Raw genomic sequence first — 13,475 nt, forward strand, 5'->3', positions numbered from 1 at the left:
GAGCACTTAAAAATGAATGTGTTATTTGGCATAGTGAATACTTGCAAAGCCCCCCAATACTTCACTCTTTAGTGAATGTATGGTTCTTGAATCTGCTTGCTACTGTTATCTAGTTGGGTGTCCTTGCCGAGCACGTGTCATTAGTGTGCTTGCATGTTTAGTTGGCAGATTTTGTGATTCATATCTGAATTTTTGCAAGATTTGAAAAATATTATTGGTAATTAGAAGGCACCAATTAGGTCTAGTCCACACTATGCAATCTAATCCGTATAAATGGACTGCTGGGTCCATGAAGAACCCTATTGATTTAATTAGAATCTGTACAAGTTTAGGGGTCCACATGTAGCAGATTGTGACCTAACGTTGAGGTTCTGCAAATATTATGTTTAAACAATGATTACTGCTTGTAGCATTCTAGCTTAGTTTCCTTGGCCAGTGTGGGCAAGGTTTGGGCTTTTTCCGCTTTCTGTGACCTGTATTAACCAAACAGTGCTATCCTCTAGCAAGTATTATAATAAAGCTTTCAGAAAAAATTCCTGGCAACGTTGGTCAGAGAAACATCACTAGTGTCAGTCACCTGTAAACGTAGTTGTTCCAGGCATATTTTATATACTATAGCATGGGTGGGGCATCAGAGTTCCAAAGTACTGTTGAAACATGTCTGTCACTGAATACACTGATAGTGGCAGACTTTGCTTCATTGGTTGTGCTTCTGTAACTTAGAGCAGAATTTGGCCCAATGTCTTTAGCTCAAATAGAGCTGTAGGAAAACACTCGAGTAAATATGTGAAGAATGATGTTCCTGCAATGCTCTAGGCTCCATCTCCACTACAGATTTTACAGTGTTTAAGTGCCACGCTTAACTATGGCATGCCTTGACCATCTTGTAACTTGGTTTAGTGTTGCGTTTACAGATGGCAAAACTTGTAATGCAGATAGAGTCTTGAATGTTAGTGATGGAAGAGAACAAACCTGAGCTCAGGTTTTGTCAGTTAAAATGCTTTTAGTTCACCTTTACCTAGACCAGGGATTGGCAGTCTTTAGCACGCGGCCCGTCAGGGAAATCCACTGGCAGGCTGGGATGGTAGCGCATCCTTCGGCCCACGCCGCTTTCCGCAGCCCCCATTGGCCTGGAGCGGCGAACCGCGGCCAGAGGGAGCTGCAATCGGCCAAACCTGCAGATGCTGCAGGTAAACAAACCGTCCCGGCCCGCCAGCGGATTTCCCTGACACGCTGCGTGCCAAAGGTTGCTGATCGCTGACCTAGATGTAGGACAAGAGGTGTCATCTGTGATATCCAAGGGATTTCCTTTCTAAAAACAAAGTCATTGGATTTCATCTCTGATAAATGGAAAAAAAATTGTTTAGCATATGGTTCCTTTTTTCGATTCTGAACGTTGCATTCTTTTAAATATGTTTCCCTCTGTCACAAACACCTTAAAGATGTTCAAACAAGAATTACAAAGCACTTTTAAAATGTTTTTCCTTTGACTACTCTTACTTAAATGGTTGATACAATGCTATTTATTTTTACAGAGCAACTTTTATTTTTTATAATGTTTAAATTATAACAACCCAATACAAAAATGGTAGCCGCCATCAAGAGAGAGCTGACTTGGGAGCTTTTAGCAGACACTTTTCAGTGTATTTCTGAATCCCTGTTAAAATTTTATACAAAGAATATTGGACATGCTGCAGATGTCACTCGTAGACTACAGCTTGACTGGCATGTGCTCTCTGCACACTTTGCAATCAAATTCTTTCTGAATTCATAGAGTCATAGAATCATAGAATACCAGGGTTGGAAGGGACCTCAGGAGGTCATCTAGTCCAACCCCCTGCTCAAAGCAGGACCAATCCCCAATTAAATCATCCCAGCCAGGGCTTTGTCAAGCCTGACCTTAAAAACTTCTAAGGAAGGAGATTCTACCACCTCCCTAGGTAACGCATTCCAGTGTTTCACCACCCTCCTAGTGAAAAAGTTTTTCATAATATACAACCTAAACCTCCCCCACTGCAACTTGAGACCATTACTCCTTGTCCTGTCCTCTTCTACCACTGAGAATAGTCTAGAACCATCCTCTGTGGAACCACCTCTCAGGTAGTTGAAAGCAGCTATCAAATCCCCCCTCATTCTTCTCTTCTGCAGACTAAACAATCCCAGTTCCCTCAGCCTCTCCTCATAAGTCATGTGTTCCAGACCCCTAATCATTTTTGTTGCCCTTCGCTGGACTCTCTCCAATTTATCCACATCCTTCTTGTAGTGTGGGGCCCAAAACTGGACACAGTACTCCAGATGAGGCCTCACCAATGTCGAATAGAGGGGGACGATCACGTCCCTCGATCTGCTCGCTATGCCCCTACTTATACATCCCAAAATGCCATTTTTTTGGTGAATTTTTGTGAAGTCTCTCTTGTGGGCAATATTCCTGAACATCCAACAAGAATGCTGAAGAAGTTAGCCCTAGTTGGTAGTTTAGGATGTATTAGCAGGACTTGAAAGGGTGCTTTTGTCTGTATGCAGTACATTAATTCCAAAGCCACGACATATGTTGCTGCTAAAAAAATAAAACTATTCTTTACAAAGAAGGAATATATTCAAAATATATTTGACTTCTTTATGAAAATCTCTGAAAATATTAGTAATATTATGATATTTTCTTTGTACCATAAGTGCATATCTTTCCCTTTAGAGTAACTTTTTGATGAGTTGTGGGATTTGTGGTGTTCAGGGCTTGTTCTAAGATCAGGTCACCTTTGTTTACCCAAAGCAGATTCTGGCAAACGTGTTCTGACACAGTGAACAAAGACCATGCTGTTCCATAACTGCTATATCTGTATTTATTAAAATGCTCTGTATAACTGAGAATGGGCCACAGATTAGTTTTCAATGGTGTCCTGGGAAAGACAAAAGAAGGCAACAATGTCAGCATAATTACAGCAAACATCTTCAGGAAATTAATATTAAAATCCACTGCATACCATTTTCAGCCCTCTAGATAATTAGAGCTGAATTGCAGGGGTGGGATGGGAGACACTGTTTAATTTCCTTAATTCAGGAAGAATTTTAAAGTAAGGCTATCTTTATAAAGTCACACCGTGGTGCCAATTTTGAATCAGAACTATTTTCATACAATTTTTTCTGTATATTTGTTTAAATCAAATTGTAAATTGGTTATATGCCTGTATAAAGTTACAACACTGTAAGAAACAATATTATTGATCTTCTATATTGCTTCATATCCCAGGACATACACAACCTGATAACATAGTTAATGTGTATTTGGCTTAATACAGAACCCGTGACTCTTATTTTAAATACTGTAGGACTTCATTGAGAATACTTGACCCTCTACCTGAAAAGTAATAGATTTACTTCAATACAGATTTTTTGGGGGTCTTTTTTCCTCCCTGATTTTTATAGACTTTGTATATGTGGAAATACAGTAGTTCTACCAGATATGTGTAGGAGAGAAGGCAGCTTGTGTTCCTTGGGAAAGAATATTTGAAAAAAATAGGATATTGTTTTTGCCCTTTAAATACAGACAAGGTCTTCTATGACCTCCATTTTTAATAATCAGGGAATAGGCCAGTCAATAAGCCAGATGATATTGCCCTGACAATAGCAATTACCAGGGAAAATGGTCTAGTCTTTTCTGTAATGACTACGTCTGTTTAAGCAGCACCCTGTTCATGAACATCTGCTCAGCCTCAGAGTATGCTCATCCTCAGAGACATCTAGTTTTACACCAACAGCTGGGGCAGCACATTGGAGAAGATGAAATCTCTGGCTAAGTTCTTACCGTGAGCTGAACATATTGTTTGACAAAGAAGCTCTTGGAGGAGTCCAGAATCTCCAGTGTCATACTTTTGTGCACTGGCTTATCTCTGGCCTTACTCTTCAAGGAGTGTTAACACAGTCAAAAAATATTCTTTGTGTAAGAATGCATTAGTTGCTCTGTTAGCACTATGCACTTACACGATGTTTTATGAACATATACTAAGAGACATTCCCTATCCCCAAAAGAACTTACTTTCCCCCTTTGGCATTATCAGGATAGTACTGAGCTACTTCCTAGCCCTGAATACTGCAAAGGACTAAGAAAGCCATATCCAAAAATAAACATAAAAGCAGAGACTACACACTAGCAGCTCTGGTCACGCATATCCTGTTGGGTCTGTAGTTCACTCCACCTCCAATGTTCTGATTCTTTTAGACAGACAAGGAAAGAACTACATTTATTTGTACGGTGTATCTGTTATAGGAGTTCTCACTACTCTGTCTTCAAGTTTTGTCCTTTCATGCAGTTACAAACTGACTCAAACTAAAACAGGAAGGAAGTGCATCTGCTGGGAGGTGACTTATTTTTAGAAGTCTTTCCTACTACTGTGAATTGCTCAAGCTTCTTGGATAATGTACAAACAGCTAGTTTCCTCTTCTGTGGAATAACATACATTCCCTGAGAGATATTTTATCATGATTAAATGAAGAGCTGATCTTGGTGTGCAGTAACGTTGGAGAGAGAAAGAGAGCTGGCCTCTACAAGGTCAGAATGAATACTTTTATTCTTTTTATATGCATTCAGCAGCATTACACACATTGCAGCCTGATAAATAATAGTGTAACTTGTGCCCTGCTGATGCCCTTCCGATGGTATTCTAGTGGACCTCAGTGTGTCTCACTGCATTGAAATCAGAACTTCTGAAAAAAATGCTTTCTCCTGGAAAGTGCTAATGTTACCATTTAATGAGCTGGTCAAAAATGGGTCCTCTGTGAAAACACAGGAATTTATAAATAGATGCAGTGGAAATTTGTTTAAGAAATACAAATATTGAATTGTGTAGTGACTTGAATGTTGCATAGTATTAGATGTGAACTTTTTGAAAGGGTTGGTTAGGTTCTCAAATAATCAGATTAACGGCAATTACTTTGCTCTGAGTGCACACGTACATGATGTCTGTCTGACCTTTCTAATGCAGTCTTCATCTTAGGATATAGGCACCACTTTTATGTCAATGGGAGTTCTGTGTGATCTTAACAACAGGCTGGATTTGTAAAGATTTTCACTCATTTATATTTTCCATTTGATCATTCTTCTTAAACACAGCAAATGAGTTATTTATCTACACAATACTGTATCGTCATTAAATTGCATTTAAGTGTTTTGGAATTAAATACAGTAGACTATTTCTGAGAGGTAGGATTTCCCTTTCCTCTTGATAAGTGGAGAACATACATTAAATATTGGTACAAAAGAACCTATTGTTTTCTTTGTAGTAGAACCTTTCTCAGAATACTGTTTCTTGTGTAAGGAATACTGGGAATCTCGAGTCAGTATCAGCACTTTCTAATTTCACCTTTCACCTTTTCACTGTTGAGTATTGCATAGCTGATATGTTTCACAGTTAATTTGAGAGGGAGAGTAAACTAGATATAAGAAATGAAATATTGAAATAAAAATGCAAGAGAAAAATCAAATTCAAGTCCAGATGCCTAAATGATTTGGTTGATTTATGGTATACTATTTTGACAGTTTATTGCTCAATAATCAATTGCATAAATCATTGCTATAATTTATTGATTTCCACTAGGTAAGTACAGTACAGATATAAAACCATATAATTAATAAAGTGAAGAATATTTAGCTTTATGGGATGATCGCGTGATTTAAAATAGTGAAATGTTGAGACCCACAGAAGTATAAAAAATGTGTGCATGGAATAGTCCATTACATGTAACCACTTAATGGCATCCTCTTCGTTGGCTGCTGAAACTCTACCTGGATAGTTATTTCTCTCAGATGGGTTTATTTAAGAAATGGAAAGAGGATCAGGTTATAGTAGATTGCCTTCCAAGCACAGCATCGGGCAACCTGTCAAATACTTGTTTCATTCGACTGAAGAAGAATCAGTCCATGTAATAAGGTAGACAGCACACATTACAGAAAAATAAAAATATGGAGAAGTACAAGCTTATGAAATCTAGTGTCTTGTGTAGTTCAGAAATACACACTTGACCATCAGATGCTTGTGCAAAGGAACAGAGCTAGTGTGAGAGATGCAAGAAATGTAGTGGTGATTGGCAGACAGAAGATTGTTGCTGGAGTAACACATTAAAAAAGTCAGAGCACATGCTAATTACTAATATGACAGTAAACACAGATTTGGCAGAAAGTGGGGAAAAGCTTCTTAAGCAGCCAACATCTCACCTTCGTATCTTGCATATTACTCTTTTTACGTGTTTTACCAACATGAACAAGGAGAATTTCTAAAATATTTATTACACTCAAATTGGTGTCAGATTTTGCTCTCAGTTACACTGGTATAAATTCAGAGTTACTCCTGTGAAGATGGTGAAATAATACTGTATTTACACAGGTATGACTGAGAGTAGAACTGGCCCAAAGTGTTGTTATTACTCTGGATTTGATTATTTTGCAATATGCTTTTACTGTTTGTTCTTTAGTTTAAATGTTTATTTTCAAAGAAAAGTTCTTAATTTTAATAAATGATGCTCTGTCTGGTAGTGCAGATGTAAATTAATATGGAATGAAATTTTAGCCCAGTAGGTGAATTGAAGCTTACACCAGAAGAAGCTGCAGTTGTGTAAGAACACAGCAGTAATGGAGCTGTGCTGGTGGAAGGTGGAATGCTAAATACTTGCCCAGCTTTTGTGGCTCTGTGGCAGGCCATAATGGATCATAAGAGTGTACCTCAGTAGGGGGCTTTGCTTAAGCAAAAGTCTCCGTAGCAGTATTTGTTCCCAAGCCCTCCTCATCTGCTTGTGGGATAAGTTAAGGGACTTTGGTCTAGTCTCCACTGGCAACGCTAAAGCATTGCCGTGTCAGCGCTTGAATGTGGCTTGTGTGGTCTTCCAGCGCTCTAAAAAACCCACCTCCACGAGGGGCAAAGCTACCGATGCTGGGAATGCGGCTCCCGGTGCTGGTGCACTGTCTATGCTGGCGCTTTACCGTGCTGAAACTTGCTGTGCTCAGGGGGTGTTTTTTCACACCCCTGAGCAAGAGAGTTGTAGCGCTGTAAATTGCCTGTGTAGACAAGCCTGGAGTAGACATAAGATGAAACCTTTCTTTGATAAAACCCTTGATAATGGCAGGAAAAAAAACCAGGCATCCATTTGAGGTTGGGATGTTTTCTTTATGTCTGAGGAGACAGTACGTTACAGATATCAGACATAGTACATGTGACAGGACGTGTGATAGTTCTCTGAATGCAAACAAAACTATGTATATATTTACGGCTGTTTCACCTGAAAGGTGGTTCAATACTCTTTTTCTCTATTTATGGCTTGAATTAAATGTTAACAGATACGTTTTTATTACCACTCATCAATCTGTCATCTCATGAGATTTCATTAACAAAGTAAGGTCAGGTCTGGTCAGTTCTTGAGTGGGAGACCTCCAGGGAAAACCTGAGGTGCTATCCAGAAGTGGTTTGGAATATCTGAATATTATCCCTCTGAGACTGTAGCAAACCAGAGGTGCCTTATAGTGCTCTTTCAGATCTATAAAGATATAAAGCTGAAGCATTGGCCACTGTGGTTATGAAAGATCACATGGCACTTTTGAAAGAGTGGGCAAATTATATTCTGCCTACCTTGGTAGTTTTCATTTGGATGTATTCATCACTTCTTGTAACAAAAATGCTGTATATTATATAACACTCTTTATGACAAATCTATCTTCTTCTGTGAGGACTTTACTGGTAATTACATGTCTTAGAAGAGAAATCACCAACTGTTCAGCATTTTCATGGCAGTCATCCAGAGGAATTTTTCTGTTGGGGCTGATGGTGCTGGTGAGCATGCTGAACTGATTTTGTAAATGCTTACAAATGATGTTGTAGTTTTCAGTTAGTGGGATTATGTTCAGTAAGCTCATAATCAGTGGTGATCTATTCTGTTTCAATTGATGCGCTGTGTCCTTCTGTATGATATCCAGTATTGCCATACAGATGCAATTTATGCGAAAGGCCAAAGGGGCCAAATGGCATTAAATCCACTAGTCTACACAAACGTTCTAGTTATGGCAAATGGGGGTGTAAATTTACCCCACTCTAGCCTGCCATGCACTGTCTGTGTGGGCCCTGCTGCTACACACTAACAGTTACTTAGGCACTTTGATCTATTCCCATTTCAAAGCAGTTTCCATTTCACTTTAGTTATTCTTGATTTAAGGTGACAGAGTCTTGGGAATCTCCTTAAGCAGTTAAAAGGGTGGTCTCTGCAGATGTTTTGAGGCTGCTATTTCTCCTGGAATTTGTACAGCTAAAGTTGCATTTTACCCAATGAACTTGTTTTATTTTTAATTAATGCTAAAAGCACTTTTGACCCTGAGCAGCTTGTATTTTTAACATTGCATCTCTATCATTGTATGTTATTCCTCCATTTAACATAGTATGAAAAACACAACTCCCATTTTGAGACGCATAGTTGTGGACTTCAGTTGATAGAAAATAATGAATGAAAGAAATATTTGCAAGACTCACAAGAGACTTTCAAGATTCTCAAAACAGTCTGTCTTTCTTGCCAAATGTACACTTTTCTTGTCAAATGTTTGCTTCAGTAACAAACAATACAGTACCATGTGTAAACAAGAAAATCGCTGCATTAAAATTTAATTAATCTTGTCCAGAATTTGTGTTAAATTGACTGGAGCTCTGGTTCCGACTGGATTTGTAGTTGGCAAGGGCTTTCATCGCCTTCGAACGGACACCAAAGTAATCAACTGCGAAAGCTGTGCTTATACTTCTGGACCTTTTGATTTGACACAGCTTATCCATTCTTCTGCTCAACCTCATGGTTATGGGGATGAGCTTATTTTGGGCATTGACACTTCCTAATCTCTCCGTTAACATTGCCATCTCAGCTTTTGGTTTCTTTTCAAATGAATCTTTCTTTTTCATCTGGCACAAAAAATTAATCTGTTATCCACCCCAGAGACAGTTCAGTTCTTTCAGGTTCTAAATACATTCATTGCTTAGTTAGCGGTTTCCTTTTAATAATGAGATATATTGCTGTTTTATATAACTCTACAGTTCTGGGTATTTCAGTGTGTCCCTTAAAAGCATTGTTTTAAAGAGCATATTACTTCTGTGTGCTTGGTGCTTATGCTTATAATGGACAAGAAAAATAATAATATATCATTTATTACATCAATATATGTTTTCACATTTACATTTTTAATCCATCCGTTTCAGATGCTAGCAATTTAAAAAAATTAATATACAGTTCCTTGACAATACACAGTGGAAGATCTTTTTGCAGATTAATGAGCAAGAAAGCAAACAAACAGAAAAGCAGTGATAGTGCATCAGATTGTACTCTGTTCACTTTTCTGATAAGTGTAGCTTAGTTTTTTGAAATATTTTTGTGAATAATACATAAGGCATGCCTTACAAAACCTACTTATTGTTGGTTTTCCCTTCCCAGAAGCTTCAGTAGCCTGCATCTAAACAAATCCAACTATTTAAATCTAATCTAGGTGTGTAGTATAAGAAATGGTCTAATTTTTTTTCTTGGCCTGCCTAGGGTATAACAGTTCAGTTAAAAGCCTTTCCTTTCCCCAGAATATATTCCAAGTTTTAAAATAGAAGTTCTCCCCTTCTAGGGTATAAGCAGGGGACTCTTTGCCCTTTCCTTTAGGCTGCTTTCTCCCCGCTACCATGGGTGAAATCCTGACCTTATTGAAGTCCATCGGAGTTACTCAATTGACTTCAATCGGGCTAGGATTTCATCCCAGATTACCACTTCTTGCTTCCTTTTAGGACCTGCAGTTTGGCCATCTCATAATCTATTGACACCAGGTTTATGTTCTCTATACCTTTCGCCATTTCTTTGCTATTTCCACACCTTTACCTAGGTGACAGGAAATGAGAGGGTTGGGTTGTACAGTAGATTTGAGGGCCAGTTGTTCAGGGGCTCCATGTAAATCAGACAGGTATAGGCATATGTATTTCTGTATATAAATTAAAAGCAGTAGATATGCTCAGGTAAGTCAAATTAAAGCTTTACAAAATATACAAATTCCATATGCACCAGAATAATCTGACACTTAGAAATGAAATTGTATCAAAGTTAAAAGGAAATCTCTTCTTAATAGGAAGATAATTGCTATACAGGATCTATCCAGCGGGCCATATTCGAGTATTCTGTCTCCAACTCTGCCCAGTACCAAATGCTTCAGAAAAAGGTTCAAGAGTCCTGGTGTAACAAGGCATGCTGGCACTGTAATGCACTATTCTGTTCCTGTTTTAGCCCAAACAAGAAGGTAATTCTCAGGCATGTAGTTTCCAGGGTTGATGGGAGATAGAGGCACAGCAAGAAATGCTGGGGAGACACCCAATGGGATAAAAGAGTTATACGTCATAGTCATTTGTTTGAGGGCGATTATGTGATCGGAGTTTAAAATTCCCTTCCTACGTTTAGTATTTATTGATATAAATTCAGACCGCTTATATATCAACCGCCAATCTTCCCCTGAGTAATCTGTCTTTAATTTTGCATTCCACCTCCTGGTTGAACTTCGAAAATATCCCTTTGACTGCCAATCAAAAACATCATCTTGGAATATTAATCACTCAACTTTCCAAATATAGCTGAGACTCATTCAGTTATTTCCCCAAACTGTATTAAGATATTGTTTGAGTAACACAAATGGGCAGAAATGACAAGCTGGAATATCATAGGTTTTGTTTTATCATTGAAAAAGATATTGATATTTCTTTATCAAACACATCAGTCAACCTAATTATGCCTTTTCTACACACAGTTTAAAATAGATAGCTAAATAAACTCTAGATCAACTAGTATATTATATTAGATATAATGTTATGTAACATAACATTACATAACTATAATTATTACTATCGGGTTGTATAATCTAATTTTGATGAGTTAATCTTTCATATTGGAATATTTTAGTATGTTTAAAAAAATAAAATCAACATGATGAATCCTCACTACAGCATTCTGCTTATAATATTTTGTTGAGAAGTAGGCAAAGTGCCCCTTCTATATCACGAGTCTGATTTGTCTTGTGTACCCCAAGTTTCACCTCACTTAAAAATTATTTGCTTATGAAATCAGACACAGCACACTATTATTTAAAAATTGCTTATTTTCTCATTTTTGTCATATAATTATAAAATAAATCAAATGGAATATAAATACTGTACTTACATTTCAGTTATAGTCTGTAGAGCAGTATAAACAAGTCATTGTCTAAGAAATTTTAGTTTGTACTGACTTTGCTAGTGCTTTTTAGGTAGCCTGTTGTAAAACGAGGCAGATATCTAGATGAGCTGATCTACCCCCTGGAAGACCGCAGCGTACCCCCAGGCGTACACATACCCTTGGTTGAAAACCACTGTTCTATATGATGTATTGGATCTGGGATTAGCCTGGTGTACAGTCTTCAAAAAAATATATTCCTTTGTTATCCCATTTAACCATGTGTGTAATATCTATATGTATTGCGTGTACACACATGTGTGATTAATACAATATGCATGTTAAATATAACTATATATATGTTTGTTAAATGATATAGCTTGTGCTTGCTTTCTCAGTAACTGATTGAAAGCAATACCATAAGCATGAAAGGAAATAATCCTCATTGGACATCTGACATGTAGCTTTGCAGAGGCTGGAGCCAGCAGTTGGAATCTGCAGGCTGAAAAAACAGCTCCAGCTCTTCATTCCACAAGCAAAATGTAGAGCACCAGTATCAGAAGATGCCACCTATCTGCCAAGTGATTCCAGCACTATAGACTCACTCTCTTAGTGTTATACCAATAAAATAAAAACCAGCAGACTCTTATTAAAAGGGATAAAGCAAAATGTCACATTTACTGTAAATACAGAAAGAATCATAGTAAGCAGTTAGTTATAGCTATAACATTCCATTCAATCTCATATTTATTCACACATTCATTCACACACACACACGCACACAGAGGTTCTGCAAGGTTGTTATCATAGTTACCAGCCTTAGAGTTGCTCGTGCCAAGCCACTGGCCAGGTGGCCTGGACACGAAGAGGGAGTAGGGCCTTGTCAGATGCACATCTGATGCTCCTTGGTTTGCAGAATCAGACCCCAAAGAACTCAGTCCCTTGGTTCTGTTTTTATAGGTCTTTGGTCTAATACAAGTCTATGGAGGTTGCTTTATCATGCTGTTGCTGAATCAATCAGCAGATGGCACATTCCTGACAGCTCTGTGCTGCCAGATGTTATTTTGTTCTTCGGTTCTCCATCCTTGAGGCTGTTGGGTGGATTCCAGTCTGCCCTTTGGGGGTCCTCTGGTTGTTTCCACTTGACGCCTTCTTTAGCCGATCGACACTGGATTCTTAGGCTGGCACCTCCCTGATCATTCATTTATTATCCACATACATCCTATTTTAATATCTGTTTTAATCACAATTGTTAACAAAGTGAGATAAATACAATAAAAGGGTGGGGAGTCTCTATGTGTTGTTTCTGTTGTTACAGAGTATTGCTTTGAGTCTCTCCCTGTGTGAGTAGTTGTTGTTACAAAGTATTGCTTTTAGAACAGACTCTGTCTTAGGATGTACTAACACAATTAGCAGCTTGCAAGTTTCACACAGAGAGCGAGAGAAACAGTAAAAATAAGAGACCAAAAACCGAGACCTCTTGATCTAGTAATACACTGGAATTTAAACTATCATCATTGGGGAATCAAACTCATTTGTGATTTTAATACAGAACTTCTTTAAAATGATCCAACATTAGAGCTCTGGGAAAGAATAAACAAAAATGAACATTGTCCTCAAGTAAAAATAAACTCTTAGTCTTTGGCTATCTTACTGCTGTTGCCCCCAGAACAATCATTTATTTTTTTTATGCTGTACACATTCATCTGTGTACATATTCAGAGGCATGTTTTGGGCTGTGCAGTCTGACTTTTATCTCAATTGGGTCCTGGCCAACTAAATCCTCCTATGACACTAAAAAAATGGTATTTTTCTTAAATTTAATTTTGGGGAATTTTTTTTTTTGGCTGATGTATGCTCTTTTGTTTAATTATCTCTGGAGATAATGCTATAATCTCTCTCTCTCTCTCTCTCTCTCATAGCTATATCTATACAGACACTCAAAAGCCTATTTCCTTTCTGCCGCCATTTCCTGGACATAACCATTTTACTGGTTCACTTTTCTTCCTCAAACGTATTAATTAGATTTTAAATGTTTCAAAACTCTACACCACCTTTGCAACTCTTATCCCACATGAAGTCAAAGCCAAAATTCCCATTGACTTCAGTGGTGCAGGAGCATGTCCTGAGCTCTCTGGCAATCCCTGGCTGCTGGAAATGCCCTTTGGGGCCAGTAAATGGGTGCATGGCAGTACAGTCCTGAGGGCTGAACAAGTTCCTTCATTTTCCCAGGATTCACACTCCCCAACCAGTTAGACAAGCTCTTACACTCTTTCAGCTGTGTTGAT

General features: G+C 38.1%; 1 protein-coding gene across 7 annotated transcripts in view; it reads left to right on the top strand.

Moving 5' to 3' along the window:
* Positions 1–13,475, top strand: part of RAPGEF4 (Rap guanine nucleotide exchange factor 4) — a 227,969-nt gene that overhangs the window by 38,448 nt on the left and 176,046 nt on the right. The gene's annotated exons all lie outside the window — the stretch shown is intronic.

Source organism: Lepidochelys kempii, chromosome 11 (assembly GCF_965140265.1).
Source record: "Lepidochelys kempii isolate rLepKem1 chromosome 11, rLepKem1.hap2, whole genome shotgun sequence".
Lineage (NCBI taxonomy): Eukaryota > Metazoa > Chordata > Testudines > Cheloniidae > Lepidochelys > Lepidochelys kempii.